We start from the raw sequence: 12,921 nt of genomic DNA on the forward strand, positions 1-12,921 counted from the left end.
CGTTTATGTGAAAGGTTTTTACTAAACAAAGTGCTCCCACTCAGCCCACACATCAGTGCTTTAATTGCACAGTTGATCTTTTGCCAGATACTACTTTCCTCCTCGATGAAGGCTGCACACCTTGATGAGTTTAAAAAAAAATTGCAATGGAAATTTACATGGAAGAATCAGCTGCTGCTGGATTCACTTATCCTTCATTTTCTCCATTTTGGTTTTAGCTTTTTCTCCATGGTTAAGAAACACAGGCCTGCATTGCAAACAAAAACCAATACAGACTCCAGCTGTTCAGGTATATTAATGTTTCTGTTCCATAACAACCGGTGATGTGGTCAATCACTGGTGCCATGGACCTCTGTGACATCCTCATGTTATAGCTAATAGGACACATCTGCCATGTCTTCCAAAAGACTCGACTCCAGTGGTTTCAGAGTCACCTCCTCGTCAAGGTTTGGAGCTTCACGTTTTAACTTAGGCTACAGCACAACAAAGCAGGAAATAACAACGATAATCACAATTAAAACAGACAAAAAAGAAAGCATTTGACTATGTAGCCTCCTTATGGTCGTAGGACAAAAAATAAAGGAAAATGACCAAATCAGCAAGTAAACAAAATCTAATATAAGTTAAAGTTGCTGATACACCAGGCTACAGCCCAAAATGGCATTGAGGTCCTAAATTGAAAAGGTCCTTTAAAAGGTATTGAATATACCTTCAGGTTTCCTGTGTATACCCTGTTCTACTGCCAGCATGAGGCTGATCGTTGGGTTTTTAGTAAATGTCTTGTGAACTACTGGTTGAATCACACTGACATTTGGTACAGTTTGCTGGACAGTTTGGTCCAGTGCTTTGAATTCATGACCAAATACATCAAAACCAGTGGCAGTCCCATCAGCATCATCTACACTACGTACAATAATATGAAATGTTAGACTAAGGTGGTGAACATTATACCTGCTAATGTTAAGCAGCTATAATGGTTATTATGAGCATGTTAGCTGACATTAAGGTTTAGATCAAAGCACCACTGAGCCTCACAGAGCGATAACGTGGCTGTAAACTTAGCCTTGTTTAAGTGTTTATTTTAAAAATCCTGGTCCAAAAAGAGAATCAGTTCTTTAACATAGTGATCCTTCTCTCGAGTGTCCATCCATCCATCCACCCATCTGTCCCTCCTTCCTCCACCCATGCCGGCTGGAGTCTGGTGTTTATGGGCTTCCTCAGCAGGCGGGGTTGTTTAACGAGGGCAGGGGGACAGCGTGGCACTAATTGCTGTGTGTGATTTATACCAGGCTGGGACCAGGCAGGAACACAGGCAGACGATGGTACTCTGAGAGCAGATGCTTCACCCAATATTTACTTAACCCTCCGCTGGCGGGCCTGGCACTAGTGCCACTGACGATGTGTCTGTGGGGAGTCATTTCACTGCTTACTGTTATGTATAGCAGCAAGGCGGGGGCCATGTTTGGAGATTGGCTCAAAGTGGGAGTGTGAGCCGTATGGGAAGGTAGATTGGAGCAATTAGAGGGAGGAATGTGATTGGTCTCCTGATAATTTGCCTATCCAGGAGGAATTGTTGCTAGGTGATATAATCACAACATATTTTCAGACTAGTAGGATTTATTTTTCAGGTACGATTTTTTTTTTTAACTGGGAACCTAATGTTAAACAAAAAAAAAAATGTTCCTGCATATGACAGAGGAGTCTTTAATGGTGATTAGGAGCACATTGAGTGTGGTTCTATATTGAGCAGCATGATTTGTACAGTGTTCACTCTTCTGTCATGTGTTAGCGGTGATAGACACTTCCATCCTACGCCTGTCTGCCTGGCTCATCTGGAGTGATAGTCCATCCATCTTGGGGTTTGCATCCGCAACTCAATTAGTCACACCTCAAAGAAATTAGCAGCAAAAGGTGCCAAAGTGTGCTCCTGAAATAGATCAGTTCAAGAAGTTAAATATCTGAATCTTCACACTTTGAATGAGCTAAATGATCATTTACACTTTAGGAAAACAAAACAGTGGATCATGTTCAGTCCGTGAACGAGCGCGTGCAAGACCAAGACGGTGGAAGGGAAAGAGGGGTAGAAAATAAAAGGAGAGCCTGATTCTGTCTCCACAGCAACATTGATTGATATTCTTCAGGTGGAGCAGCTGTCAAGCGGCCTGACCACTGCAAGCTAATGCTCTGTGGGGAGTGGGGGGAGGGAGGAGGCAGAAGGGGGAGGAGGGAAGGGAAACACCAAGGAAAAGGCAAGAGATGAAAAGCAAGGAGACAGAGGGGACAGTGATAAAGAAGGAGCTGGGGAAGGGAGGGAGATGAAATTGAAAAGCAATTATATAAAGGAAAGGAGAGATTTTTTTTATTGTGATTTTGAGCCATTGTAGCAAAGATGGAGGCCGCTGTGAGAATTTGATTACATGGTAGTCGAGTCTTCCTGTAAACGAGTGGAGTGTCTCCATTCTGTCCACTGGAGACGTAAAGGGGATAAACGGTGTGTGGAGTCAGGTTGTTAAAGACTTCTCACTGAAATGAGTTCAGTTTTGGTTCCTTATTAAAAATCTGATACCATCAATATGAGCAGTTTATTTAATTGCATTGAATTATTTAATTTTTGATGTTGTTGTTTGTTTGTTTGTTTTTTTATCATTCTGGTTTCATGCAGCCCTTCACCTACCTTCTTAGTGATCAAGTGCAAACGCACAAGTGTGTCAGTGTTCCTCTAAGTGTGCGTAGCTTGGCCATAAATATCCAGCTGGACTAATAAATGAATGTAGGTCTTGGTGAAACGACCTTGTAATCTAATTGTTGCTACGGCACATTCTGAAACATTTACAAGGAAGTTGGTAAAAAGCCAGTCCTGCTGAGAGAGGAGTATCTACCCGCAGGCCTCAGTCTTCTCTTTGTGCTCATGGAGAACACATGACAACACGTTTATCACTTTACACTTATAATACTCCAACAGATCCTTATGAACATTGGGTGTTTTTGCAACAGCAGGTTTTGATCTTCATTAGCAGGTAAATCAGGCAGCAGTTTGTATAAACAGCCTTAATAAGCTTGGTAATCAGTTGTTACGAGGTGGTGAAAAGATGATTATTTAGTCTCCCTCCTCTCTGTCGTGTGGCGTGTGCAGCACATAAACATTTCATTTTGTGAAATGAAGTGAACATTTACACTGTGAAGTACTAAATGATTTATTGCATCTTTAGTCCTGCTTTCATTGATACGTTGACACGTAAGTTTTACCAACACAAAACATGTTGTGTTTATATGTTTGAAGTTTTGGGTCACAAATGATCAGGGGAGAGAAATTATAAAATATTATTATTTTAAGGTGGAATGAATGAGATTTTAAGTGTGTGTGAGTCGATTACAGGAATTTAGGGATTTGTATTTAAGAAAATCCACCAGCTCTGTACTCACTGACTGTTCTGAGGTTCTTGCATTTAACTTGAGTATTTTAAATAAATCTGAAAAATCTGAATGCATGATTTTTACATGTTCAGTTAATTTAAACTTAACAAAAAATAAAACAAATAAACAGTGGCATAAAGTAATTACGTACCTCATTCAAATACTTTGTGCACTTATAAGGTAAACTGCTACTTTTCAGGGGGAAATATTTTTGCTTTTTACTGCCATAGTTATTTTAATTTAACATAAAAAAAACATAATGAACTCATAAACTTATTAGAATAAAATGACTGATGAGGCCTGTGCAGGCCTGCAGTATTCTGGGATCTACATCTGAAGAATATGAAGCTCTGTGTACTAATGGGAATGTTAAAGTTGGAGTTTCTCCCACAACAAAACTAAGAGGAGAGTGAGAGAGACATCAGTCCAGCCCAGTGTTTACACGCTCAGCCCTGAGAAAAGGTCTGATCAGGCAAAATAAGTGAGAGCACCTGTGGGGATGGACGTGCAGGGTCTTTGAACTACCATCAGTCAGGCAGCTGACTATGAATCTGATTACAGTTTAACACACCAATAATAATAATAATCAATTAATGTAATGTAATATATTTGACAAGGGGCCTTTCTGCTTAATGAATACTTTTACTTTTGATACTTGAAGTCATTTTTATTTATAATCAGAAAATATATTTTCATGTGTTTTTTACATTGTGGTATTGCTACTTATACTTTTGTAAAGGATCTCAAGTAAATAAACTACATCTAATCTTGATGACATACAAGATTAGATGTACCCATTTTAAAGGGCTATAAAATGAGAGGTTTTTTGAGTGATGCCACTTTAAAAACTATTTTCGTATCATTTTAATAAACGAGACCATAGATGGAGTTAATGTGATTTTAAAACAATCTGATTTGCACTGGAGATCTGTAAAATTATCTCGCTTCGTTGGCAGATTCGGACCGTCTTTTTATGGAAAATCTGGTTTTACAGGCTGAATACTGGAGTAAATGTCATGTCAAGATGTAGTTTCTGCAGTGTGGTAGATGCAGGCTGTAGCTCGGGGCCGTGATCAGACAGGGTGACTCATTAGAGAGCAGCACGCTGTCTCTTCACTTCCTTCAACATAATCACTGTAATGTGGTTTGCAGTCTTTTCATTTATAGACTTTCATACTCACAGCATGTCACAGTGGTTTTAACCTGTCAGGATTTCTTTGTTGAATTTCTCGACCAGTTCCATTAGTAAGGAAAAAGAACCGTTTGATCCATTAATAGATCAGTACTGTCAGTCTGATGCAGAGCAGAGGAAGACTTTTTTTTTTTCCTCAATTTGTCCAATTTTTCCTCAAGTTTTCTTTAAACGACCTCTGGTGTTTAATTTTAACAGTGTATATCTCTGTCTTTATGTGTCCTTTCATTAAGAGTATAAGCAGCTCAGATTTCCATTGATGGCTTTGTTTTACAGTGTAACTAAACTCAGCTATGCAGGTTTTTTTCCTGTGCTGTGGTTTGTCTGTGCGTAGTTCAGCACCATGGAGAGCTCCACTCCACTGCAGTTTAACTGAAATAGTTTTAGACCAACACAGTTTGGTTCCTTTTAGGTTCAGCTTTGTTCTCTAGTGACCCACAAAGAGATGACTGTTAACTATTTGAAAGTGATAAAAAGTAAAAAAAAAAAAAAAAAAGTAAAAGATTATTAACAAACAAGAGCAATTTTATTATTTACTGTAGTATTTTTTTTTTGTCAGGCGAACAACAATCACATCTGTGAACAGGAAATCCATTTGTTTACAGGCGTGCACAGACAGAGTTTGATTCTACAATACGATCACTTCATACAGTTTGTATTTGCTTATATAACTCACTCAAAGCAGGGCTTGTTGTGTGTAGACTGTTTTACAATTAAATATATACACATTTTATTAATGTTCATGTAAATCTGAGAGTTAAATGAATATTTAAAATTTGCACATGCTAGAGTTTAACATGATAGAGTTTCATATGGGTGAGTGATGGTGATAGCTTAATAAACATTATGGCTACACATGTTCCTGATGCCAGAGATGATTGTTTACTCAGCTTTAAATGAACCCAGGCCGGTTCTTCCACTTTGGTTCTTTGTTACTTTTACAGTGACAATGTTGGCTGATGTTAAAACAAACACACGTTTGCAAAATGTTGAGCAGACATTTTATTTATTTATTTATTTTTTTTTTTTTTTGTGATGTTTGAAATCTGTAAACTATCAGTACCAATTGCTTCAGTTGCAACTGCAACTGCATGTTTCTGTTTCAGTCTTTGACAAGCAGTGGCCACAACCTCCTCCCCTCTGTCTCTCACCCCTCTCCATACCTTCATCTTTCTCCCGTCACTCCCTCCTGCCCTCCCCTCCTCGGTGTGGCTCCTGAATATTTAATAAGCCTGAATTACTGAGGCCCTCAACAGTAATGACGGGAAAATCAGACAATTAAAGCAGAAGGGCTCCAGCTTTAAGTCTCACCTCCCCCAGAGGAGCCAGAGATTATTTAAAGTGGCACACTGTTTGATTATCTAATCCTCCTCTTGCCCCCTCTGCTTTACTCACAGAGCGGCATCGCCTGCTCCACTTGCCGCTGCAAATTACCATGAAACACCAATGAGCGCTGTGTTTAAGTCCTTTTCCATAAGCGGGAATGTGGTGCCATGACGTCTCAGGGGAATGGCACTGTGGGACTAACTCTTTTTACACTCAGGTTATCACAGTTTAGCAAGGGCTTGAAGGCTTGTCTCGTTCTCACTTAGGAAATGTAATTAATAATCATGTTGTGATTTGCACATTTACATGAAAAACCACATTACTTTTTCACTGAAAATGGCCCTCGTGTGTGCGTTTCAAAGTGCGTCTCTGTGGTATTGAAGCGACTGTTGCTTTTAGTTGATACTTCTCTTCCCCAGGTGCCACAAAGGGGATTCAGGCTTTTCTTTGTTTTTTGTTTTTTGTTTTTTTCCTTTAGTCCTGAGCTTTCATCAAGCATGGGTGAAAGGGGAAACAAAATAGGGAGAAAGCACTGTACGGGACCCACCGAGATAACCCTGACCTGGTGCATTGCTCTTTGAAGTGGGCTGGAAACAGACTCAGCTCTTTCATGCTCCCAAAACAAAACCCGTTTTGTTGAGGGTTTGGCAATAAGTCGAATTGTTGTCAGCTTGACTTATCCAGACAAAGTGACGGATTGTGATTGAGCAGATAGTAATAGCTTCCTTAATGCCTGCCAGTGCAGCACACACTCACACACACACACACAGAGGTTCTCACAGACAGAAGAGATGAATATTCATGATTATACAGCTGAGGCTCAACACTGGCTCATTTAGTGTTGGCCAGAGAGAGGCCAATGATAGCATTGTAAACACACAACCATCAGGGGTTTAATAGCTCAACTCCAGTGCTGGCTAATTACGCCACACATGCAGCCCCACACACACACACACACACACACACTGCAGATAGAAACACACAGGCAGAGATTTGAAAGCTATTGTGATGAGATTTCCCTCCTCAGTTTTGACATCAGCAGACAAACATTTGTCTGATAGAAAAAAAGTGCTCGCACAGCTGCCTCAAAACAGACTAGTGGAGAATAGAGACATCCTGTCATAGTATGTCAGTGTCTGCCAAATGAATCCTGTACAAATAAAGTCCATTCTTCCACTGCCCATTGTTTGATTCTGTTTATATTTGATGAGATAGAGTTTCACTGGTCTGTCTCCACAGCGAGTTGTGCCTGCAGCTTGATGAACAGGAGAACAGTGCTTTATAATGGACAGAGCTGCTGACAATGGCCACCACTGTCGCTCTCATATTGGGCTGACATGACAGGTGTTCCAAACAGGTGAAGGTCCAAAGAAACAGCACAGTCTCATTCAGTATATTCACATTACCAACAAAATTATTCACGGGCAAATTGCTAATACTGTTCAAGATGATTATAAAATGAACAGCTACCATCTCAACTCTCATACCAGTGTGTTTCACAGAGATCTCAGATGTCTTGTGGAGCTTCACTGTGAGCACAGGCAGTATCTAAAGTCTCTCTGCCCTCTAACACGACAGGAGAATGTGGGGCAACCATGAGGCCCGGCGCCTCAGGGTTTAAGCCTCCCTGTTGCCTCCTGATTTGAATATCGTTCAACGTCCATTTGCATCTAGTTTTAATAGCGGTTTATTCAGTCAAGCAGAAGATGACATCTTTATCTGTGGCTGACATATGAGGCCGTTAGCCTCAGGCAAGCATGTGTCTAGTTAATGAGCAGAGGGATGCTGCCGCTGATTAGGAGCGGCAATAAAAAAGCACAGCCTCCTACTCTGACTCAACTCTGTAGCGAGCAGATACTGTAGGTAGCCCAGATAGGCTGCTTCAAATCTGTAGTCCAGGTGTGATGAGAAATTAGGGCAGGTGCTTGGTTTGTGTGTGTTTTTCTGCACTCCTGTGTTTCTGTACTTATCAGAGCCAAATGTGCTTCTCTATGGAGAAGAGATTTCATCTTTTTCCTAAATAATTGATTGAAGTGACGCGTACCTTTTTAATGTGTCTGTGTGCAGTCTTGATTATCAAAATTGTTGCTGATTAAGCTTCTTTCAAGCCACGAATAGATTAAAGAGTTAGTTGTTTAATCTATTCATTTCAGTTTTAAACTTGAAGTCCACGTCTTTTTTATATGCACATGCTCTATAGACGATAGTGTTAAGTATGTGTGTTGTGATATTTAATATGTACTTTTAAATATTTGTTGTTCATACCAGGCTAACTCAGTGTTAGAGAAGGTAGCTGACGGTGTATTTTAATGGAAGCTACAAACATTCGGGAAACTAACCCACAGATGATCCTCTGCATGCACAGACAAATAAGATGTTCACAAGTGTAACTATTGTATTTATATGGACCAAAATGTACCGTACAGTGGGCTCACAGCATGCATCAAGATTTTGGCTCCACATGCTCTGTAACTGCTGCACTGTGTTATATTCTTGCACTGAAACTGGACAGTATATGTGTGTGTGTATGTGTTTGTGTGTTTCCACCTCTCCACCATTTACAGTGCTTGCTAAGCGAATGGTGGCCAGTGTGTTTCCATGGCAACCCCAGCAGCTGTCAGTGTGCCTCCTGTAAGAATGACAAATGATTTTTATTAGAGGGGCTCTAAATTGGTGGGATCCCCCTCTCCATAGAGATGCTTATCCCAGCCTGATCAAACTGGAGTCACTCTGCCAATAACTCTGACCAGGCCTAATTACAACACAGGCCCTCCTGGGCTCATCATACACTCATTATTACTCACAGACTACACTGGCAATTCTGGCGCCAGACAGTGTGTGACAATCTCATAGTCACAAACAATGTGGCGTCGCATATGGCAGTGTGATGGTCGCAGTTTCAGATTATTAAAAACACGGCGCTCGCTCAATTTTCGTTTTATTTAATAAGCAGGAAATTGACAGCGTTTTTCATAAATGCAATAAATCATTTTGTACATTTGTAACTGTTACATAAACAAATCATCTTAATCCATCATCTACCAGTCTACCAGTACATATTTGTAGATCATAATTACAGAAATAATGTTGGTGTCAGTTGTAGCTTTGAATATTGTTTTGTTGGCTAGTGTGTACAAACGGAAAGTATTTAGGAAAATCCATTAGTTTTGTTGGTGAGAACACAACTGTGCAACAACTTTGCCAAAATCTACCATCACCTAATCACCTCAGTAATGATGTTCTCCAAACACACACTCTGTCTTATGGTGTGTTGCTGAATTACAACCCTCCAGCACATGTTAGACACACATGTCCAGGTTCAAACTGAAAAACTCCAGCTCGCTCACTTCACCTCCCCACACACACTCAAGAACATTTTTTTCATTGCTCAACATCAGTTCTAGATGCAGATGGCTGCAGATGGCAGAAGCTGCATGACTTTTAGTGGCCAAGGTTACGGTGACACTTTAGGCCACAGCTGTCTCCAGGGACCACACTCCGCTCACTAATACACTCCAAGACAGTCGTACAGCGGGGACACTGCCGGCAGAGTGATGAGGAAGCAATTTTTATGTGCATTGTTTAGCTGACTCCGTGGGTTTCTTCGTAAGTGGCATCCAGACTGTTGGTGTTGATAGGTGAGACAATTCAAAGTCCCTCAGAGTCAGAGGAGGAGCACGGGTTGGGACGTTTAAGGTCACAGGACAAAATAATCAGTCTCTCGATTTCTCTCAGCTAGCAAAAGGAGCTGGTGCTACATAAAAGCCTGCAAAGGTAAAACACAGTGTGTTTGTTGTCACAATGTCTTTGCATTGTGTTTTATACAGTATCCAGTATAAAGCACTGAAGCTCATTAGGTTTGAATTTCAGGAAGACAGACAGACATTGTAAGAAACAGAGACAGAGGTACTGGGCTCCTGTTGAGATCTGTCAGACAGACAGGGCTGACTTTTTTTTTTTTTTTTTTTTGATAATTGCTCTGCCTTGCCATGATCTGAATTAGCATATGAAAGTTGTGTCTTTTTTTTCTTTTCCTTCACTGGGAGCGCGTAGCTGTAAGCTAATTTGTAAGTCATTTTAGATGACAGAGAGCGGTTGTATCCCAGAGGTGCTCTTTCCCTCTTGATGTTTTATTTTCTCTCTGCTTGCTCCCTCTCCTCTCCCTCCTCCCACTTCATCTTTCCTCCACTCATGTCTCAATTATCGAATATTGAAATGACGGAGGGAGCCAAGGTAACTTTCAGATAAAGCACACGTTTTGAGGCAGATGGTCGCCCAGCGAGCACAGGTCAAAGTGCTCAGCTATGTCACCGTGTGTCACTGTGTTCCACCTCACTGGAAATCCTTCTCTCTTAGTCCTTGTCACACGTTAACCTGTGTGTCCAGTGATGACACTTCCACACTAGAGCAAACTGTCCTTAGAGAAAAGTATAACAGCAGCTTTATAATCTGGACACAACTCAGCCTTTTCTCACTGTTTCTATTATGTCTCACAAGCAATTTAGGTTTCAGAGGAAAAACTGCAAAGCCTCCCAATTTGAATGAACAAAGAATCTACTTGCAGGCTCAGTGTAGCTTATATGGGGATTAATTGAAGCTATTGAGTGAGGATCCACAGAAAGGGACTTGTGTTTGTGGCACTGTTGATGCCAAAGCAGCTGGGTGGGCCAAGGAAGGGAAGAGGAGACGACTGATAGTCCATCAAGCCACCTGGGGTGAAGTGAAGCCATAGTTTCAGAAATATAGACTAATACTCCCAGGTGTGGACACAAACACATGCGCAAATCTCTAGTATGCACACACACACACACACACACATACTGCAAGAACAGTGGAGGCTGTCTCTCAGGCGGTGTTAGTATGCAGTAGGTGGAGCAGAGAGGAGCAGGGAAAAGCATAGTGGAGCGCCTTCGATCGTTATTATTGACCATTCCTCCATGCAGCTGTATGCTGCATAAACACATTCACACTCACTTGCATGGACTCATGCATAGAAAAACATACAGTAGGTTCACACATGCACATGCAAAGACTTTAACATACAGACCCAAAAGCCAATGGGATTTGAGATAACTGCAGTGCTGCCAGCACACACAGAAACGCCCTCAGCTTCCAAGGACATGCACAAACAGTACAGCACTGTGGGCCTGCAGCTCCGGGTGAGACAGGCTGGGAGTGAGAATGAGCCGGTTCATGGAAGAAGTGAGAATATAATCAATTACAATGACCACCAGCATTTTTATATTTTAAATCAACCACAGTCACCTTCAGTTCTCATTGCAGTGGTCAAATGTGCACCGTCTGAAAAATGTTTGCAGGCTGTCCAGTGCAGAATCTTAGTTAGATAGGCGATAGTTTATTTTTAGTTACTTGTGGGGTTAGATACCAAAAGTCTGAGGTATCAAACTGTATTGTAGCAAATCAGAAAAGGATTTTGTAAGAAAAGGCTGATGTTTGATGCTGTTTCCTGTAAAAGTGCAAACAGCACATCACATCAGTGTATGTGGTCAATGGACTTTAGGATCTAGTTTTTAAACATCTGTTTAAACCTATTTGTTGTGTTTTTTTTATATATTAAACATATAAGATCCTCTAAGTGAGAAGTCCACAGCTAGACAAGTGACAACCACACACTCACACATGTGAACACGTGTGAGTGTGTGAGAACGTGTCTGTTTTAACACACATTTAAAACACAGGCGTACTCCCCTCTCCCAACCCCGGCCTTTTGTTCCGGTGACAGGCAGTCTGTTCTAATGAAAGCTCCTCTCATTCATAAGCCTGCCTTGTCAACTTTTGATGCCAGGCAACTTTCAGAGGGAAAGAAGGGGAAGAAGACAGAAAAGAGGAGAAGGGACAGACAAGAGAGACAGACTGCATTTCTCTGTCCTTTGATTTCTGCTTTCGCTGAATTGTTCCTTTCTACGAAAGTGAATCACAGCCAGAAAAATTCAAATGTGATGATATTTCATGTCTCGTCTCCATGTCAGGTGATTAAGGCCTACAGACACACACATAGGGGTGTGTACTGCCTCCCCTGCCCCCCCTTCCTTAACGTTTAACCACTGGTTGTCTGTCACACATGAGAGCATCTCGACCACAAGCTGAAAAAAAACCCTTCAGGATATCAAATCCATGGTCTCTCATTTCTAACTAGGTCAACACTTGCTCACAATAGCATCCTCAATATCCTCCTCTGTGTATTCCTCCCTCTCCTTCTCTGTTTTCTCCCCCCATTTCTCTCTGTCCTCTCAGTCACCCCTTTCTTATTGAACCATTACTATAATCTGTAAATATGTTGGAAGTAATTTCTTGTCTGTCTGTAATTCACTCCATCCCATGTCCTCGTCCACTGTTTCTTTTCCAAAACATATTAAAGGTTTTGTTCATTTTATGCTGAAAGATTTTTTTTGGTTTGTTTGTCTCTAAAGCAGCAGATCGGATTTGTTATACTACTCAGAACATAAATATAGATGTCCGACATGTCCAAATGTGAAGATCATAGGCTGTACTCTTTCCATTATTTCAGCATGCACGGTGCACAGGCCTTTACAAGCAGGCTTAATCTATGTTAAACTGTCATGACAGGACTAAATGAGAGTAATTCAACAGCCCATAAAGTCTGCATTATGATATCTCTACCAATATTGCCAGAATTCCCCACCGTGCTGCGGCCCCATTTGATCCCCATCTCAGATAGGCTTCTCCATCATCGGTGACATGAAATACCCCGGCAGCCACCAGCTACAGCACACATCACTCCTCATAAACACTGACTACCTCTCTCCACTTCCATGTGTTCACACAAATTAGCATAACATTAGCATGATATTAGCACATCCGACCTGCGCAGCCATGCCTTATCAAAGTGCTCTGTGATCCCTGGCTCCCTGTGCTTTAGTCTGGAGCTGAGAAAGAGAGAGAAACTGAGAGAGAGAGAGAGAGAGAGAGAGAGAGAGAGAGAGAGAGAGAGAGTTCCCCCGAGAGAG

The 12,921-nt window shown here is 41.2% G+C and overlaps 1 protein-coding gene across 2 annotated transcripts in view; it reads left to right on the top strand.

Moving 5' to 3' along the window:
* Positions 1-12,921, top strand: part of dscama (Down syndrome cell adhesion molecule a) — a 61,195-nt gene that overhangs the window by 18,986 nt on the left and 29,288 nt on the right. The gene's annotated exons all lie outside the window — the stretch shown is intronic.

This window comes from Toxotes jaculatrix, chromosome 12, assembly GCF_017976425.1.
Source record: "Toxotes jaculatrix isolate fToxJac2 chromosome 12, fToxJac2.pri, whole genome shotgun sequence".
Taxonomy (NCBI): Eukaryota; Metazoa; Chordata; class Actinopteri; family Toxotidae; genus Toxotes; species Toxotes jaculatrix.